Below are 19938 nucleotides of genomic sequence, written 5' to 3'. Positions count from 1 at the left end.
CTTTTGTCTGTGGAAAAACTTTAGCCAGAGAATAAGTTTAATCTGAGAAGTGAGAACATGCAGACACAAAGGAAATGGCCAAAGGAGACCAAATAATAATAACTTAGTTATTAAGCATAGTCAAGGACCTTTACTTCCTTCTCAAGGGCTATAGATAATATTCTCAGCCATATCCTATGAGCTGCCAGAAGTTAACTACACGATGACCAGACTATAGCCATGACAAAAGCTGCCACCTTTCCAAGAACTAGCCCTCAAGAAATGGAAACAAAAAATTGACTCTGAAGCTGAAGGCTAACTGTACCTAAAACGATTAAGATGATGCTGGTCAGACCACTAATGACAAATTTCAAGATGACTGTCAGAGATGACTGTACTGCATGTAGCCCTCTCCCTCAACTTATAAAATCTGATTATCATTGGGAGTATGAATCAGCCTTTGGGTAGGACTCCCCTCCACCACAGGTTGCTGGCATCCAAAATAAAACAAACTTTCCTTTCCATCAACCTTGCTTCTTTATTGGCTTTTTGTGTGGCGAGCAGTCAGAGCCCAACTTTGGTTACAAGAAGACAATGGCTTCATTTCCTCATCTGAAAACAACATGTGTTTAGTCTACTCTACAGCGTGACACGAATGTTCATATGAAGACCTCTCAAAGTGCTTTGGAAACTGTAGATGGTTACAAAAATATCAGATAATGATGGTGGTGGTGGTGGTGGTGGTGGTGAAGAATGAGGAGGAGGAAGAGGGAGAGGAGGAGGACGAGGGAGAAAGAGAAGAGAAAGAGGAAAGAAGAGGGGGAGGGGAAGGGGAAGAAGAAGAAAATATGGTACACAGATGGGCGGGGTTCCACAGAGAATAAAGCACTCTCTGGAAAGTTAAGTTATAATCATGGTATAAATTTAATCAAATTAGTGACTTTGTTTAGGCATTTACCAGCCATAAATACTCGAACACATTCTTAGTAGAAATAAACTATTTTAGAACGTAAGAAGAAATACTTTTTTAAACAGTTCTTTTATTTGATTGGGTTTTAATATCTGTTAAAGAGTCAAGACCAAATGTCAAAAAATGTTTTTGTCTTTTTTAATTCAACTTAATAAAATATTGTTTCAGTAAATGGAAGATGAAGGTGAGTTTTTCTGAGAAACAAATGTGTTGAAAAGTGATACTTTTACTTTTTTTTTTTTCTTAAGGATATATTTCTTGGATGTGAGAAATCCTGTCAGAGAGAAAAAAAAAGAAACTTTTTAGATGTGACTTCTGTTTTGAGTCATAAGAAATGGAAAATTGTCTCATGATTATTCCCTTTTCCTTTCTCCTTCAATTGCAATTGATTTTTATTAGAACCATGAGCATTAGAAAAAGAGTGTCTGTCTCCGTTAATGAACTGAGATGTGCAGGTACATATGATAAGTTCATAAATATCAGGGCTCTAAAGTGCACAGATTCCCCCCAGTTTTCTGTAATATTTTTTTGTTTCTTATCTTTATGACTAAATAATGATGAGAAAACTAATGATGCCATTACCCTGTAATTGGGAACTGAGCCTGTTTAGCAATGATAAAGCGTGCACCAAGCAGAGTTAATGGGCCACCAAGCAGCCCCACTGGGTAGCTAGTCCATAGAGCACAAAGACTGAACATTTGCAAGGTAAGATGTTGTTCATAAAAGGCAGTAAGCATCAGGAAATGTTTTCTGCTGATAACTGTCTACTGCTCTATCAGCCTCGGGAGAGCTGAGAGCTCAAGAAAAGATCTAAAATGATTCTTGATGTCAAGAGCTGTCTGCCGCCACGATTTAATGTTTTATAAACATCTCCCTGGCTTTACTTTCACCAAAGAATCCATTATTGTAATCCTACCATGTTCAACATATTTTCCCTCATAATTTAAAAGAGAAAGATATTACAGATTTTAAGGGCTCTAAGTGAAGTTGCTCAGTCTTTGGGACCCCATGGACTGTAGCCTACCTGGCTCCTCCATCCATGGCATTTTCCAGGCAAGAGTACTGGATTGGGTTGCCATTTCCTTCTCCAGGGAGTTTTTCTGATCCAGGGATCGACCCGGGTTGTCTACATTGCAGGCGCACACTTTACCATCTGAACCACCAGGGAAGCCACCAGGGGACTATAAGCATATGTCTTTATTTATAATACTTGTTCCATCATGGTAGCTGGAACATAGTAGATGCTCAGTGAGCTATCTGTTCAATCAAGATGTCTCAAATTTGGTAATAATTACTATTATTTATTGAGGCTTTATGCCAGGCATTATGGTAACACTTTAGATAGATCATTTCACTTAACCCTCACAATAATCCTTTGAAGAGAGTTTGATTAATTCTTCAGATTTTAGTTTGGAAATATGGGGCTTAGAGAGGTAAAGGTAGTGTGCCTAGGGTTATACTATCAGTAAGTAGTAAAACAGGGATATGAAAGAAACCTGATTCAATTCCATGGTCTTACATCAGACTGCATTATAGCACATCATACAAAGTGTTTTCCATGCATTAACTCAAGTGAGCCTTTCAAACATTCTTTCAATTAGGTTGAGCTGGTTTTGAGCTCCATTGTACAGATGGGAGTTTAAAGAAATACATATGTGCTCAGGATTTACACATTTATCAAATGACAAAACCAGGTCGCAATCCATTTTTTCTCTCTCTGAAGCCAGGGCACCTGGATGTGCAGTGCATTACATATTTCCCAGTCAATCCCCAAGCCAAGCCTTCAGCACTATATGTTAGAGGAAAGCACCTTGTTTTTGGAATATCTAAGTGTCCTTCTAAAAAGGGACACCTCCCCTCTGTGTCATTCTTCCCTTCCAACAAGAGAGGAGGATGCAACCTGGGTCCAAGGTTGCCCCCCTTGTCTCTTTCAATATTTTCAGTGAAGTTCTTTTCCCACTCTTGTACCACACATATCTAAATCTACAGCAAGTTTTCAAGTCATGTTAAGGTGGATCCTTTATCACAGCTCTTGATTTCACAGAATGCTGAAGGACATTCTGCTCTCAATTATACTCACCAGAAGGCTGCTCTCCATCCTGCAATCCCTAGGAGGCATCTCTCTATGGTTCGGGGTTTTAGACATCAGTGGAAGCAGCTGTGAGTATAGCAACATTCGCCCCGTAGCTACTGTCCCTCTAATCATCACAGAAGCAAACTGTACCACATGCCACAGAAGCAGAGAGTCACAGCCCAGATCCTGAGGACCTCTGGGGCATGTGCCACAGCCTGGAAAGAGCTTCATTAACTTTCTCCAAAGTTCTGACTTATTTAGCTGTTGTTTAAAATATTGCACATGCTCCTCCAGAAATAATTCTGATTAGCTAAATGGTACAGATTAGCACAAGACATCTAGCAAAATGGGCTTTCCTTGTGGCTCAGCTAGTAAAGAATCCACCTGCAATGTGGGAGACTTGGGTTTGATCCCTAGGTTTGGAAGATCCCCTGGAGAAGGGAAAGGCTACTCACTCCAGTAATTTGGCCTGGAGAATTCCATAGACTGTATAGTCCATGGGGTCACAAAGAGTTGGACACAACTGAGCAACCTTCAGTTTCACTTTCACTTTCTAACAAAATATCCCTCTATTTGAGTGGAAAATTCAAATACATTTTTCCCCTCACTGGATTTTCCAGAATTTTTAAAAGTTTTGGCCTCTACTATAGACTCATGTTGACACATTCTGGGCACGTAGAGGAGACAATGATGACAGTTTAATCACGAAGACACGGATGGGTATGTTCGTAGCTGAATATATAGATACCAGGCTTCCCTGGTGGCTAAGACAGTAAAGAATTTGCTGGCAATGCATGAGACCTGGGTTCCATCCCTGGGTCATGAGGAGCCCCTGGAGAAAGGGATGACAACCCACTCCAGTATTCTTGCCTTGAGAATTCCCAGGGGAGCCTGGAGGGCTACAGCCCATGGGGTCACAAAGTGTTGGTCCTTTAATGGACCGGAACCTGGTGGTCCGGAGAGTAAGAGAGAGAAAGAGGCTGATACCCCTGGTTTACACGGAAAGCCAATAGAGTCCTGTTCTTAGGCTCGCGCTGCTGCACGTAGGCACCGGGCGCCCTCTCGAGTGGGTGAAGGCGCAGTGTGCCTTCTCCAGAGGGTCTTAGAAGCCCGGGCAAGAAAGTGAGCTCGGCGGGCCTCCGCGCTCCAAGGAATTAGCCAGAAATAGAGAGAGAAAGACAGGAAGAATAGAAAGAAAGAAAGACACGGGGACCAAAGCTCTGATGGAGCAAAGGTGTTTTAATCAACATGGCGTGGGCATATATACTCTAGTTATTCTCAGCAAAGATAAAGATTAAAGTTCCAGACTTAAAAAACATAAGACGATCCCTATCAGAGAGAGCTGCAAACAATCACCTTTTACCTTATGGCTCATAAAAAGGAAGAGGGTACTTATCACCGGAATGAGAAATGCCTGGATTCCTCAGCCCCGAGAAAGGCGTGCCTCTCCTCTTAATTCCTGAATATTCAGGAATCAGTAAGGGCCAGAGGGTTCCTGACAGATCCAAAACAGCACACAGGAAGCCTCTTGTTAAATGCTTCCTGACAACAAAGAGTAGGACATGACTGAGCAACTAATACACACACATAATTACCACATAGAAGAATTTAATATATAGTGTTCCTTCACCTAAAAACCTTTACAGATGGAGATTTGGCTGGGGTCCCAAGGAAGCAGTACAGATTACATAATAGTTAAACACTGTCCTGGGTGAACATCAAGTTAAAGACGAGGGGAAAGGTTAGAAATCTTGTGATAGATGTGAGGAAATGAGTGGTTTCTTCATCTTTTTTTTTCTTCATTTTTTTCTTCCTTCCTTCTTTCTTCCCTCTTCTCCTTATTTTATGACCTAGCATAGATTAAGACATTTCTATTTTTTCTACCTCCTTTCCTTGATGGAAAAGACTCATTTAAGCAACCCTTTATAAAATATTTGCTCTTATAAATAGACACGTTCCCTTATTCCCTTCCACTGAACTACCTCAGAGAACCTTGAGCATAGGTTACTATTTGGGATATCATGCAGATTTAGTTCCATCCATCTATGTATCAATCAAAGCATTTATTGATTACCCACTGTATGTTGAGCAATTTCTGGGGACTGAATAATGATTCTCAGACCGGCATTACTGATAATCAATGACCTTCTTATCGGAATCTTATATTTTTGTGCTTATGTGTTCCAGAGGCAACCAATTATTTATTTAGATCCACATAGCCCTGATATCATTGTATTAAGGTATTCCATTTAAAGAAAGGTAAATCTTGCCATAAATTCCAATAATCTATTTTTCAATTGAGGAAGAAGTAATTTGAGTTTGTCAAATCATTACAATATTTCACTGAAAGAAAAAAAATCTAAAAAAACTGCTAATTTAAAAGAACAGTGTCATTAAGAAGTGTTCAATTTAGGGCAGATATTGTTATTTGTGACATCACAATCTATTCATTGCCTGATCTGTTGAAAGTGGAATGTGGCATGAAGTTCAATCATCTTTTTCAGTTCTACCCTTGACCCTTGGTACCCACTAATGTGGAACCTGTGGACACAGAGGGCTGTCTGTAGTAAGTCATTTTGAACACTCTCAGATATTGCTATCTGCTAGAGTCCTAAGAACCCCTCTCCCCTGGATACCAAGGACAACTGTAAAGAACAATGATAAACTTATTTGGGCATCAGAACAAAATTTTAAATTAGGGAGGGAAGTTATCACTAGTGATAGTAATAACAGTGCTAGCAGTAATAGAAAATGGAAGCAATAGGAATAGAATACTTTTACCACCATACCTATCCAACTCAGCAGCATCTGCAGCTACTTTTTCTTCTTTCATTCCTCTTATTTTAGGTGCATTCTCCATACTTCTATTTAAGACCAATCCTCCCCATATATACAAAATACCAATCCTTTCCATCTACTCAGAACCTCCACTCCAGCATACCGCCCCCCTTAGAATATCACTGTTTTCCTGTCTCTACTGAATCCTGCTCACCAATGTATAAATATTTTTGTATTCATGAAAAACCTCTCTTGACAATACTTCCCATGTTCAGTTTACTGCCATTTTGTTTATTCCCATATACAATAGAAGTCTTTAAAATAGTTTATATTTCCTGGCTCAATAAGATGTTCATCACTTCTACACTCTCCCTCAACAAGCGCTGGCTGGTTATGGTAGCTATGGCTTTCAAACTACTGAACCCAAAGTCAATTCTCAGTTGCCTAATTGATCCAATGGCAACATTTACCACAGCAGGCTTCCTCCTTCCCGGAAATACTTTCTTCTCTTAGCACCCTAGACCTCTCTCCCTCCCTCTCTCCCCCTTCTCTCTTTACCTCCCTCTCCTTTCTGGCTCTGGCTCTTCTTAGCCTATATCATTGGCAGTTCTTAGTACATCTGTTTCTCTATTCCCTGACCTGCTGAATTCCAGTTTTCTTTGCTTCTTTTTCTTATTTAATACTTCTATTGGGATGCTAATACATATCTCAAGCCAAACACACCTGAAACTGAGCCTCTAATATCTGCCCCAAAACCTTTCCCAATTATATCACAACTAATGATATTTCTATCCTTGCAGGTTCCTCCCACATTTAGAGTCACTCTTGATATGTCTTTTTCTTACACCACACAGCCAATCAGAAGATTGGCTTGGCTCTACGTTCAAAATATATCCAGAGTCAAACATTTCTCACTATCCCCATTGCTAATATTACCAACTCTCCCTTGGATTGTCATAACCAGCATTTCTGCTTCCACTCTTGATTCTCTTCCATCTTTTTCAGTTTATTTCAAACACAATAGTAACTCTTTCATAGCACACCAATGACTTATATTTCACCCACAGGAAAACCCAAGTCCTTAAAATGGCCTCTAAATCATAAAATAATTTGCCTGCTTTCCCCTCTGTCACATTTCCTAACTACTTCTAATATGACTTTCTCCTTGTTCATTCTACTCCAGACTTATTTTTCTTTTTATTGTGCCTCAGACATACCAGATGTATTTTGATCTTAGCACTGGGTAGTCATCACACTGGGATATCTTTCCCACAGATATTGACAGCATTGAAGGTGCATCTACTCACCACTTTTCAAATAAAATTTACAACTTTTTTTGGGAGAGGAACACCAGAGAGATAAAGTGCCTTTTTCATCACATTATACTATCAGTAGTTACTCTCAATGCAACTTTCCACTGTCGATGTTGACCTTGATAGCCTGGCTCAAGTGGTGATTGTCAGAATTCTCTGTTAATAAGAGGGGGATGATGCTGTAGTCCCTGAGGGTTGAATATATATATATATATAAGTTCTTTGCACAGGAGATTCTTCTCCACAAGAGATTTGCTTCTTCCCTCCCATTTATTTATTTATGACACCATTTATTTGTAACAGTACGGACTCATGGATATTTACTTTCTTCTTTGGATTATAATTCAATATCACTGTATTTAATTTGCTAATTTTTTTTTCCAGCCTTGGCCACTGGGAGACCTTTCAATTAGATCCTTTGTCCCTTTTATAAATCTTCCATTTGTGTGTGTGTGTGTGTGTGTGTCTGTGTGTGTCTGTGTGTGTATTTGAGTATTTCCTAATTTTACGGCACCACAAGACACTTTATGCTCATCTTGTGTACGTTCTGCCCCAGTCTCAGAATCAAACATCTTTTTTTTTTCCTAAGAAGCTCTGGTTCCTTTTATTTGGCAATCATATCACAATCCAATAAGTGGGTGCTAGATGTATTCACTGTTACTGGGAGGAATCACTGCTTCTGCATCTTCTCAGCTGACAAAGGTAGGAGTTACACATTAATGTATTAACATGTGTGTACACAGATCTGAACATTTGTAGATGTAGCTGTGAAGTAAAAGTCATATTTTATGAGAATACAAGAGAAATTTAAACAAACAAAAATAAATCTTCCCTGCCCTTTGGCCCCCTCTCTCCCCTCACTCAGTACTGCGTATCTGCACTGTGCACTGACCAAATCTCTTACATCACCAAAGCTCTCCCATTGGTAGGGATCCTGCTCAACTGTGAACAACAATATTCTCTCAGCATCAACAAGATAACTCCTTAAAAGATCACATACCTTCTTGATTTTGTAAGGGACCCCATGTCCCATGACATAATATGTAGATCTGAATTATGTAAACTGTCAGTAACACATCACTTGATAGTCAACACTCTGTCTCAAAAGTGCACTGAGAATACTGCTGTCACAGATCCCTCTGCCCTGGCTCATAAAGCAGTGGTTCCATGTAAGGAGAAGTAAGCCAAAAAAAGACATCAGCTACTGTTGCCCACCACTCCACCCAGTGCTCATTTCCTAGAGTGGAATGTCTTTGGACGGAAGTTTGCTATGGACCCCATCCCAGCTCCAGAGACATAGTTCAGAGAGTTTAGCTCAGAAACGGATCAGGCTTAAAACAGATAGCTTCTAATCTCTTTTCAAAAGACCTGAATTCACTTGTAGCAGAGTATGGAAAAGTTTAAGCATGAAGGCATGCTCAAGAACAGTGAAGCTTGTGGTGAGAGGAAATCAGGAAGGTATTAGTAAATTTAACAAAGGTACAACCTAAACTATAGTCTGGCTAGCTTCCAGGACAGAACTAGTGAATAAGACAGCTGAGAGGGGCCCTCTTATGTTCTGAAAAAAAATATAATGCATTGATCTCAGCGACTATTCCTTCAAAAGAGACACAATTTTATTGGATTCATTTGTAGAACAGTTTACATCCCTGAGAATTGTTGAAACAAGACAGGAATCAGCAGGCAACTAGTAGAGATTAATATCTGAATGTAGCTGGAGAAAGAGTACTACCCAAACCACTGCTATCCCAGGGTGACTACGGGCACACACAAAACTGCACTGGGTAATTAAAATGATATATGTGTGTGGGGAGGGGGGATGTTAAATCACTAAAACTATACAGTCATTAAAACTAAACAGGGAAACAACAAGACAGGGACCTGGGCATGGGAAGTGGGCATTAGGGAGGGAGGAGGGCACCAATGCTGAGTTGCTACAATACATGGTCTAAAACTTCTAGTTACTAACAAAAATGGATGAAATATGCACAGTAACAGGAAAATAAAACCCTTACTTTGGGGGAAGAGGAAAAAAAATTTTTTTAAAGGCTATACAAACTATGAGAGTGATTAGATGCTGTGTTTAAGAGAAAAAGTATTTAAAACAATCATTATAAATATGTTGATAGAGCTAAAGGAAAGCCTGGTAACAGATACAATGCAAGATATGACTGACAATCTATATCAATAAATAGAAACTGTGCCAAAGAATCAAGTAGATATTATGAAGTGAAAAACAAAAATCTGAAATTTTTAAAAAAGTCACTACCAGAGTTCTAAAGCAGATTGGAACTGACATAAGAAAATATTAGTAAACTCAAAGACAGATTAATAGAGGTTATTCAAGCTAAACAATAGAGAGAAAAAATAATAAAGAAAATTGAAATGTTACATACTATTAAGCACACCAACAAATGCATAATAGGGATACAAAAAGTAGAGGAGGAAGAGAAAGGAGCAGAAAAAATTCAAATAAAGACTAAAAACTTCTGAAATATATTGAAACATAATAACCTACACATTTGGAAAGCTCTACATACTGTATATGATAAATGCAAAAAGGTTCATGATAAAAACACATCATAGCAAATGTGCTGATGTCAAAGATACATAGAAAATATTGAAACCAGCAAGAGACAATAAATGACTCTTCACTTATAAGGGAACCCCCAATAAGATTAACAGCTGTCTTCTATCAGAAACAATGGAGGCCATCAGGAAGTGGGTTAATATGTTCAAAGTACTTAAAGATACATAAAAAATTATCAATCAGAATCCAGCAAAGCTGTCTTAAAAAAAAATGAATGTGAAATACTTTACCAGATAAACAAAGTCTGAGAAAATGTGTTGCTACCAGACCGACCTTAATACTAAAGAAAATTCTTGACTCTCAAAGCAAAGGATGCCAGATAATAAACCAAATACATGTGAAGAAAAAGCACCATTACTTGTGCAGTTATAAGAGAGAGTATAAATGCATGTTTGCTTTTCTTAACTACTTTAAAAAGCAATTGTTAAACAGCATGTATAGAAGATATTGTACATATAAGATACAGAAATATATACTTATATTTACAAAAAGAAACCCAGTAGGAAGTAGAAGGGTGTGTGCAAAGATGTATTGGGCTGAGGAAATGTCTATAGGCAGTACAATAATAATGATAGCAACTTTTTATTCAGTTTGTAACATTATGGATGTAATGTGTATGAAAATACAAAAAAAAAAAAAAAGGAAAGGGAATAAATATACATAGTAGTCTTACTATATGCCACTAGAAGTAAACTAGTATAAATATGAAGCTGATTCTGATACATTTAGACATATATAGTAAATCATTGAGCCATGATTAATATAAAAAGTATATGTATATAAAAAAAAATTAAAGAAATTAAAATGCTACATTAGAAAATAATCCAGTTTATGCAAAAGAAAGCAGTAAAGGAAAAACATAGGAAGAAAAAGACAGGGAATATATAGCATACAAAAGTAAAAATGGCAGATGTAAATTCAACTACATCATTAATGATATTAAATATGTTTAAATTAAATAATCTAATTAAAAGGTAAAGATTTTCAACATGGGTTAAAAAATGACCCATTTGTATCCTAGCTAAAGGAGATATATTTTTGATTCAATGATATGAATAGGTTGAAAATGAAATCATGGAAAATATATATCATGACAGCAAAACAATAAAATAGAGTGACTATACTCATATAGATTCTATATACTTTATAAACAGAAATGTTACTAGAGGTAAAGAAGAGTACCACACAAAGATAAAATCTCGGCAGCACACGGCAATAAGCATTTGCTTATATTTACACTAGGTTTGGCTGCAGCAAATTAGTTGGCGTAGCTGCTATGCATCACTTGTTATTCCTTCTCCTCAACCAGCAGGCTGCCCTGGGCATATTTATCTCACTGAGATGATGGAGTTGTAGGAAAGCATATGGTTACACAAGAGATCTTTTAAAGTCTAAATACAGAGATGATTCACTGTCATATCTGTTCTCTTTTATTGATCTAAGAAAGTCACAAGGCAAAGGCCAAGGTCAAGGGGTAGGAACTAATAAATAACAAATATCTTTAAGCTGGATAAACTGAAAAGTTATGTGACATTGAATATAGAAAAGGATGACAATTTGGACCAATAAAGAAATCCATCTTTCAGGTTCCCATAGCACACCACCTCCACTACTGAAATGGTAGTGGCAATAGAACCTTTGCTCCTCAGTGATCCTCTTTTTCAAATTGCTTAAATGTATCAAGCCAGGGACTAAGGTGGAAACATAAAGAAGCAAGAGAACATTCCAAGTGGATGTCAGGATGGTGGTATCCAGTTTCTATCTGGCTTGTTAATTTCTTTAAAGCATATAATCATATTTCTTTGAGTGATCTCCGCCCATTGCTCCTGCAGCACAAATATCAATGCTTCCCAAAGGTGAGTGCTTACTTTAGTGATTTCCTAAAGTGCTTCCCTGATGGCTCACAGGGTGAAGAATCTGTCTGCAAGGCAAGAGACACGAGAGACCCGGGTTTTATCCCTTGATCAGGAAGATCCTCTGGAGAAAGAAATGGCAACCCACTTCAGTATCCTTGCCTTAGAAATTCTATGGACAAAGGAGCCTGGTGGGCTACAGTCCAATGGGTCACAAAGAGTCGGACATGACTGAGTGACTAAGCATGAAGGCAACTCAACAATGAAAACAAGACTTTCATTGTTTTGTTATTCTACAAAAATAATTAGTCATTCTAAATGCATTTTTTAATATTTATTTTCAATATATAGTGGTCAGCTTCAGAGATTTACTCATCTATTAATCTAGCTCTCAAACAGTTTATTTGCTTTTCATCTGCCTTCTGTTGATCTTAAATCTTCCAAAAAATGATTATGAGTATAAACAACAACAACAGAAACTACCAATAAGAAAATAACATTTTCTCTCCAATGAATAGCTCTTCCTAAAATTGCCAAAAGTGAAAATATAATATTTTCATAAGACATTTGATATAGGATACAGTATCTGTTATAAAAAAGTAATATGGCTTAGAACTTAAATTCTCTTTTACAAAAGTCATATAGTTGGATTTCAGCTTGTAGACTAAGAAAATGTATGAAGGTTACTCTGGTATTCTCACCAGGTTTAAAATATGAACCTCTTAAACATTTAAAACATAAGACCTAGAGAATTTCATTAAGAGCCCACTGTGTTCTTCAAATGACACTTCATGCATTTGAAAGTGAATTGAGGCTCGTGTTAGAGAAGTGCAAATCCATCCATAAATTATATATGAATGCACAAGAGCAAATGAATACTCAGCCTTTGATTATTTTTAGATTTTTTAACTCTACAACCTAAGATGCATCCATGAAACAAAACACAGGAGCATCCTAAAAGCTTCCCAGGTAGCTCAACAGCAAAAAAAATCCATCTGCCAATGCAGCAAACAGAGGAGACCTGAGTTCGATTCCTGGGTGAGGAAGATGCCCCTGGAGGAGGAAATGGCAACCCACTCCAGTATTCTTGCCTGGAGAATCCCATAGACAGAGGAGCCTAGCAGACTACAGTTCATGGGGTTGCAGAGTCAGACACGACTGACTGACTGAGCTCACACTCAAAGGAGGATTTTAGACATCATTTTAGAGCTGTTATTCTATATCAGGATTTGTCATCAAGATTGAAAGTTATTTTAATCTGCAATAACTTTGGTTCTATATATTTTTTAAAACTGCCCACTTTAAAATACAAAAATATCAATATTCTTGCTTAATCATGCAGTCTTCATGAGTGACAGTTACATACTCACAAAAATATAAATTAGCAAAATTCTCTTTACATACTTATTTTATTATTTAGACAGTTAAATCAATCAACTCATGGTTGACTATATTTTCTAAATTCAGTTGCATAGTCTAAGAACAAATGCATATTCAGACCTAGAAATGACTGTAAAGATTATAATATGCAACCCTCTCATTTTACAGTATGTAAAGTGTGCCCACGAATGGACAGTGATTTAACACGACACCAAGTCAGAACCACGATGTAGATGCTCAACATACCAATTCAACTTTTATCTTCATGGACACAACTTATTTTTTGGTTCAGATTTTACTTTTATTTATTGTATGCTTTGGGGGCAACATCCATAAATTAATAAAAGTGACTCAGGGTGAAAGTAACTAAAATCATGACTATAGAACTGAAAATTGAAAAGAAAATTATTCTTCTCCCTTTAAAAAGATCAGTGACAGTAAATAACATTTATATCCCAATGCCAGGAATTTGAGTAAGATTTTAATTAATTGTTAGCTGGATTCTAGAGCTTTCTTGTTAAAGTGCCATTTAGAACTTTTAATCTCTACGATAATTAGCGAGCTTAACTAAGAAAGTGATATTGTACCAAATTATCAATGCATAGGTATATAATGTCATTTTGCTGTTTTTATTATTGCTATAATCTGTTTTCACTGTTTTATCTATTCCCCCCACATACTGTAAATACATTATCATGTTATTCCGAGTTCAGAAATTTTCAATTCTCTTTTTAGCTTGTGGCACTGCGTGATGCCATCCATGTTTATAGTTACTTGGTTTCAATCTACTTCAAACCTCAGACATGAAAAGATGACATTTCTTACACATTAAGATAAACACTGCATTCTTTCTATCACTTTAGGGAATATGTTAGTCAAGTTCTATAATTTTTCCTTTTTGCTCTCTATAATATTAATAGCTATGCAATAAGAAGTGTACTATTGAACTGTCAGGAATGATTTGTTACCAGATGTTAGCATAATTTGCCAGCTGTCAAATTTTAATAATTTTTATTTGCCTAAAATATGACACTTAACTTTCATGGTAAATCAAGACATATAGCAGAACTTATTTGATATTACAGAAATTGAAGTAAAGCTTGTGTGTGACTTGAACTGAGCATACACTTCACATATGGTATTCTGAATGCATCTTTTTTTAATACACCGCAAAATTTGTGCTTTGCTGTGTGTTTTTATTCATTGTGTTTCATGCAGAGCTAAACAATCTATAGGGCTTCAGTACTTGTGATGCATACAACAAAAAAACTTTACTTCTAAAACTGTTAGCTTCTTTATTTAAATGTATTCCATCTTTTCTTCCATTCTCTGATAATCTCATGTGGGTGCAAAAACAGAGGGAAAAAATGCCCTTTAAAATTAATATGTATAATGTCTCATGTTAAAATATTTGTATTTTCTTCATCTATAATATTCATAAGACTGAATGATATAAATTCAGTCTGCCAATAATTTTTCCAGGCTCTATGAGGTAGCTATTCTTAATACCTTGAGTATAATTATGTTAGGACTATATTATAAAGTTGATTTGTCTAATCCGCTCAAGTAACTTGCAATCCAGTGGGGAAAACAACAACTTCCACTGGTATTCGCTTCACCTCCATCACTCGCAATATATTTAAAAATCTTCAGCCAGTTTATGGAAAAGAAAAAGATCAAAAGTAATGTCAAGCAATTTTTCAAATCTGATTTGATTCATTTTTTCCTAATTTATAGTCTGAGAAGTATAAAAAATTTGCACACTTTAAGGTACAATGAGTTCACATTCAACAAAATCTTTTAAGTTGATTTAGTAAACTTGTTTGTTGAGAGAGTTTTTGGATTATTGATTCAATCTAATTATTTATTTTCTATTTTTTCCTGATTAAGTCTTAGAAGAGTATATATTTCTAGAAATATATCCACTCTTCAAGGCTGTCCAATTTTTTTGGCATATAAGTATACCCTCTTTTGATCATTTGTATTTTGGTGATGTCAGTTGTAACTTTTCTTTCAGTTCTGATTTTATTTATTTGGGTCCTTTCTCTCTCTTCTTTAATCTGACTGACAAAAGGTTTTTTCAATTTTGCTTATCTTTTCACAAATCAGCTGTTAGTTCCATTGATCTGTTTCAGTGTTGTTTTTTATATTTTCTCTATTTCATTTATTTTCACTCTAATCTTTATTATTTCTTTCCTTCTACTGACATTAAGCTTTATTTGTTCTTTTCCTCCCTTTTAAAGTATAAGGATAGATTGTTTATTTGAGGGTTCTGTTTGTTTGTTTGTTTCCTGAGGTAGACCTGTATCACTCTAGACCTCCTTCTTAGAATTGCTTTTGCTGCATCCCATAGATTTTGGAACACTGTGCTTCCAGTTTTATTTGTCTCAAGGTATTTTTTAATCCCCCCCATTTCTTCACTGATACGTTTATGATGTAAAAGAGTATATTGTTTAGTGTGAACATATTTGTGTTTTTTTTCCAGTTTTCTTATAATTGATTTATAGTTTTGTATTATCGTGGTTGGAAAAGCTTGATATAATTTCAATCTTTTCAATTTTATTGAGACTCATTTGGTTCTAGCATGTGATTTATCCTGGAGAATGTTTCACGTGCCCTTGGAAGCAATGTGCACTCTACTGTTTTGGGGTAGAATGTTTGTATATGTCTAGTAAATCAGTTTGACCTAATGTGTTGTTTAAGGCCAATGTTTTCTTAATTATTTTCTATCTGAATGTTCTATCCATTGATGTAAATGATGTGTTGAAGTCCCCTATCATTATTTTATTTCAATTTCTACATTTATATCTGTTAATCTTGTCTTTATCTGTTCTCCTTAGGTTATTGAGCATGTTTGTGAATATTACTTTGAATTGTTTATCTGGTAGATTGCTTATCTCTTTCATTTAGTTCTTTCTCTGTGGTTTCGTTTTATTCTCTTTTATTTGAAAAATATCCTGTTGTCTCCTCATTTTGTTTCTATGTGTTAAATATATCGGCTATGTCCCCCAGTCTTGAAAGAGAGGCCCTATACAGAAAAGGTATCCTGTGGGGCCCAGTGGCAGAATCCTCCCTGGTCACCAAAGCCAAGTATTCCAACCATATCCCTGTGGCTTGCATGTCTCCTCTTACTGTGGCTGAGCCGTGATTGCTGTAGGCATGTTAGTTAGCGGAATTGGTTCCCATGCTGGCTGGGTGCATTGCTTGTCTCTAACTGCCGGACACAGTCTGTAAGTGGGGCTGGTCCTTGGCCTGGTTTGATGAGAGGTTCTGGTCTGAGTACTATCAGTGCAGTGATGTGCAGACTTGTTCCCCCAGAGTGTGAACCACTTAGGAAGCATTCTGGTGATGGTCATAGCAGTCTTTTAGTGGGAGAGGGCAGGAGCCAGTTGAAGGGACCAGTGGGGTGGGCAGGTTGAGTGGACTGGGTCCTCAGGGGAACAGTGGGGTTGGTGGGGCACATGGTGTTAGCTAGGCTGATGAAGAGTGACAGAAATAACACCCACAAGAGCTGAGCCAATTATTTGGGGGAGAGTTTAAAAAAAAAAAAAGTTTACCAGCACTTCCATGACTACCATGACTAGAGAAAGTACCACTGGATCCTGCCATATGCCTTTTAAGCATATGTCTTAAAATTAGTCAGTGAATCTCCTTTTCATATAATCCAGGTTTTCTTCAAGCTGCTGCCTCTCTACTGGAATTTGGAGCAAGTGACTTTGTATATGAGTCTTTCAAGAGAAGAGTCACAGTTTCTCACAGCCAGATGTGGTGGTGGTAGGGGAGGGGGTACCTCTGCTGGTGACATCCCTCCTGCTTGTGGATCACTGAATGGGGATGTGAGATTTTTTTAATATCTATTTTTATTATGTATTTGACTGTTCTGGTTCTTAGTTGGAGCATGTGGGGCCCAGTTCCCTGACCAGGAATCGAACCTGGCCCCCCTGGCATTGGCAGTGCAGAGTCTTAGCCACTGGACCACCAGAGAAGTCCCAGGATGTGAGTTTTGATGGGGCTGCATCTTTGCCCCTCCTACTAATCTTGATGTGGCATTTTTTATAACTTTGGTTGTCGAAAATCTGTTCTGCTAAGTCTTTATGTCATTCTCAGAGATAGGTTTTCTATATGCAGTTATAGCTTTGATGAGTGCACAGGAGGAGGTAAGTTCAGGATATTTCTACTTTGCCATCTAGATCTGGACTACCTCCCCTTCATTATTGAAGGATTTTTTTGAGGGGGTGGGGCTGGAGCAGATATTGAATACATTGTTCAGAATCCTTTTCTTCAATACTTAACTATTTCACCCCACTTTCTTTTGGCCTCTGGGATTTCTGAGGAAAAATCTGTGGTTTACCTTGTAGTCACTTCTTTCTTGCTAATTTCATGGTTTTTCTTTGTCTACAAATCATTTGGAAAAGACTGATGCTGGGAAATATTGAAGGCAGAAGGAGAAGAGGATGAGATGGTTAGATAGCATCACTGACCCAATGGGCGTGAATTTGGGCCAACTTGGGGAGATAGTGGAGGACAGGGGACCTGGCATGCTGCAGTCCATGGGGTTTCAAAGAGTCAGACACGATATAGTGACTGAACATCAACAACAACAAATAGTTCTCAACAGTTTATGATGTGGTTAGGTGTGAATCTCTTTGACTTCATACTATTTAGAGTTCAATGAGCTCTTGGTTCTTTGAGCTCATCCCATTTAGAGTTCAATAAGCTCTAGGTTGTACAGATTAAAGTTTTTCATTAATTTGAGACATATTATTATATTATTTCTTCATACGTTCTTTCTGAGTCTTTCTCTCATTTATTGGGACTTCCATTATTCATATGTTGATATTTTGATTTGTGTCCCAGAGATCTACAAGAACTTGCTTACTTTCTATTTTTTTCTGTTCTGCAGACTTTGTTGTTCAGTCTCCCGGTCACGTCTGACTCTTTGTGACTCCATGGACTCCAGCATGCCAGACCTCCCTGTCGCTCACCATCTCCTGGAGTTTTCCCAAGTTCATGTTCATTGCATTGGTGATGCCATCCAGCCATCTCACCCTCTGACACCCTGTTCTTCTTCTCAATCTTTCCCAATATCAGGGACTTTTCCAATGAGTTGTCTGTTTGCATCAAATGACTGGATGCGAAAATACTGGAAGCTTCAGCATCAGTCCTTCCAGTGAATATTCAGGGTTGATCTCCTTTAAGAGTTTTGACTGGTTTGATCTTCTTGCTATCCAAGGGATTTTCAGGAGTCTTCTCCAGCACCACAGTTCAAAGGCATCAATTCTTTGGCGTTCTGTCTTCTTTATGGTCCAGCTCTCACAACCGTAAGTGACCACCGGGAAGTTCTGCAGACTAGATACCTCTATTCTTTGTGTTTTGCCAGAAAAAAAAAAAAATCTGCTTTTGTAGCCCCTCTCATGAATTTTTTCTTAGTTAATACACTTTTTAAGTACATAATTTCTATTTGTGTCTTCTTGTTGTTCTACTTCTTACTAAGTTATGTCTCTTTGTTGACATTTTCCACATCATGAGGAATCATTCTCATATTGTTTTAGCTCCTTAGATGTGGCTTACTTTAGTGCCTTAAATTATCAGATTTAAAGTCTTTGTAGTAAGTCCAATTGATGGACTCTTCTGGAACAGTTTCTACTGATTACTTTTTTCCTGCATATCAGGTATACTCTCACATTTCTTTGCATTTCTCATAATTTTCAGTTGAAACATAGTTATTTTAAATAATACAATGCGGCAAAGTTGAACACCCGAATCTGCCCCCTTACCAAGACTGGCTGTTGCTGCTGTTTGTTGTTGTTTCTGTTGGCTTGCTTAGTGACTTTCTTGAACTAATTTTTCAGAAAATTTGGTCATATGTCTCTGTTCATACAGCCTGGTGGCCAACTAGTGACTGGACATATTTCCTTAAGTATCTAAACTAATGTCTATCCCACCTTTGTCAGGTACTCTTAGTATTTGTTGGGATCATGCCATCAGTGACAAGCCAGGCAGTTTACAATTCTGCCTTAATCTTCACTGCCTGCTTTCACATTTCCTCCTGAGCAGTCAGCGATAAGAGAGTAAGCGTTCTTGCGTCTTTTCTGTGCATGCACACAGTACTATAGCATCTAGTCTACTAGATATCCACATTATTTTGGAGCTTTCAAAAATCTCTGTGGATATATCACACCACCCCGGCTAAGTTTCCTATTACATATTTGGTCAGCATCTTGTTTGCTCCAACTGTTGTCACACCTCAGACAGTTGCAATATCACTGATTGTTTTAATAAACGCCCTCGGAAAAAAGTTGGTTGCAGACAGTGAGTTCTGAGTCAGGTCAAATAATGACAAATTCTGTGAATGGTGGTTTCCTGGGAAATGGCAGACAAGTCAAATCATGCAAAGTTTCTAAGAAAGTGACTCTGGGGAAACTTAAAATTGTTTACCTCTTCTAGTGATTGCCATGCTTCTGTTTTTCTCAACTGTAGTAATTGCAAGGCTATTCATTTTTAAGGGAACCATACAGTAGGAAATCATGGGCTAAAATGACACAAAGCTCAGTATTATTACTAAGATACATCCATTTTTCTTGAGCAAATGCTCCTCACACTGGTGCAAGCCTTTGGATGATTTCCATAGTTGATTTTGACAATTTTTTTCAAGTTCTTATTGCTTGGGATGAGTAGGTTTTGGGGGTGGTGGTGCATAATTTGCTATTTGTGTTGATAACACTTCTCTTAGTGGTTCAATTTTAATTCATATAGCTTCATTTTGAGCTTTTGGGTTTGGAATGTCCACTTTCAAAGTGGTCTATCATTTTGATTTACCATGACTTCTCTCTTCTTTAAAACAAACAAACAAACAAACACACACATGTTTTTTCATGCCCCAGAAACTTCTCTACATGGCTTAGACCCTCTTTACAGTATGATGGCATGATAGCACTTTATGCTTGATGACATGCTTTTATAACACCAAGTCAAAAGCTTAAATGAAATATAATTGCTTC

The 19938-nt window shown here is 37.3% G+C and overlaps 1 non-coding gene across 1 annotated transcript; it reads right to left on the bottom strand.

Moving 5' to 3' along the window:
- Positions 1-16848: 16848 nt before the first annotated feature.
- Positions 16849-16922, bottom strand: TRNAG-GCC. The gene has a single exon. It is a non-coding gene; the product is annotated as a tRNA-Gly (tRNA).
- Positions 16923-19938: the final 3016 nt, after the last annotated feature.

Source organism: Cervus canadensis, chromosome 22 (assembly GCF_019320065.1).
Source record: "Cervus canadensis isolate Bull #8, Minnesota chromosome 22, ASM1932006v1, whole genome shotgun sequence".
Lineage (NCBI taxonomy): Eukaryota > Metazoa > Chordata > Mammalia > Artiodactyla > Cervidae > Cervus > Cervus canadensis.
Note: the sequence above shows the minus strand (reverse complement) of the source record. Positions and strands in the feature narration are given on the sequence as shown.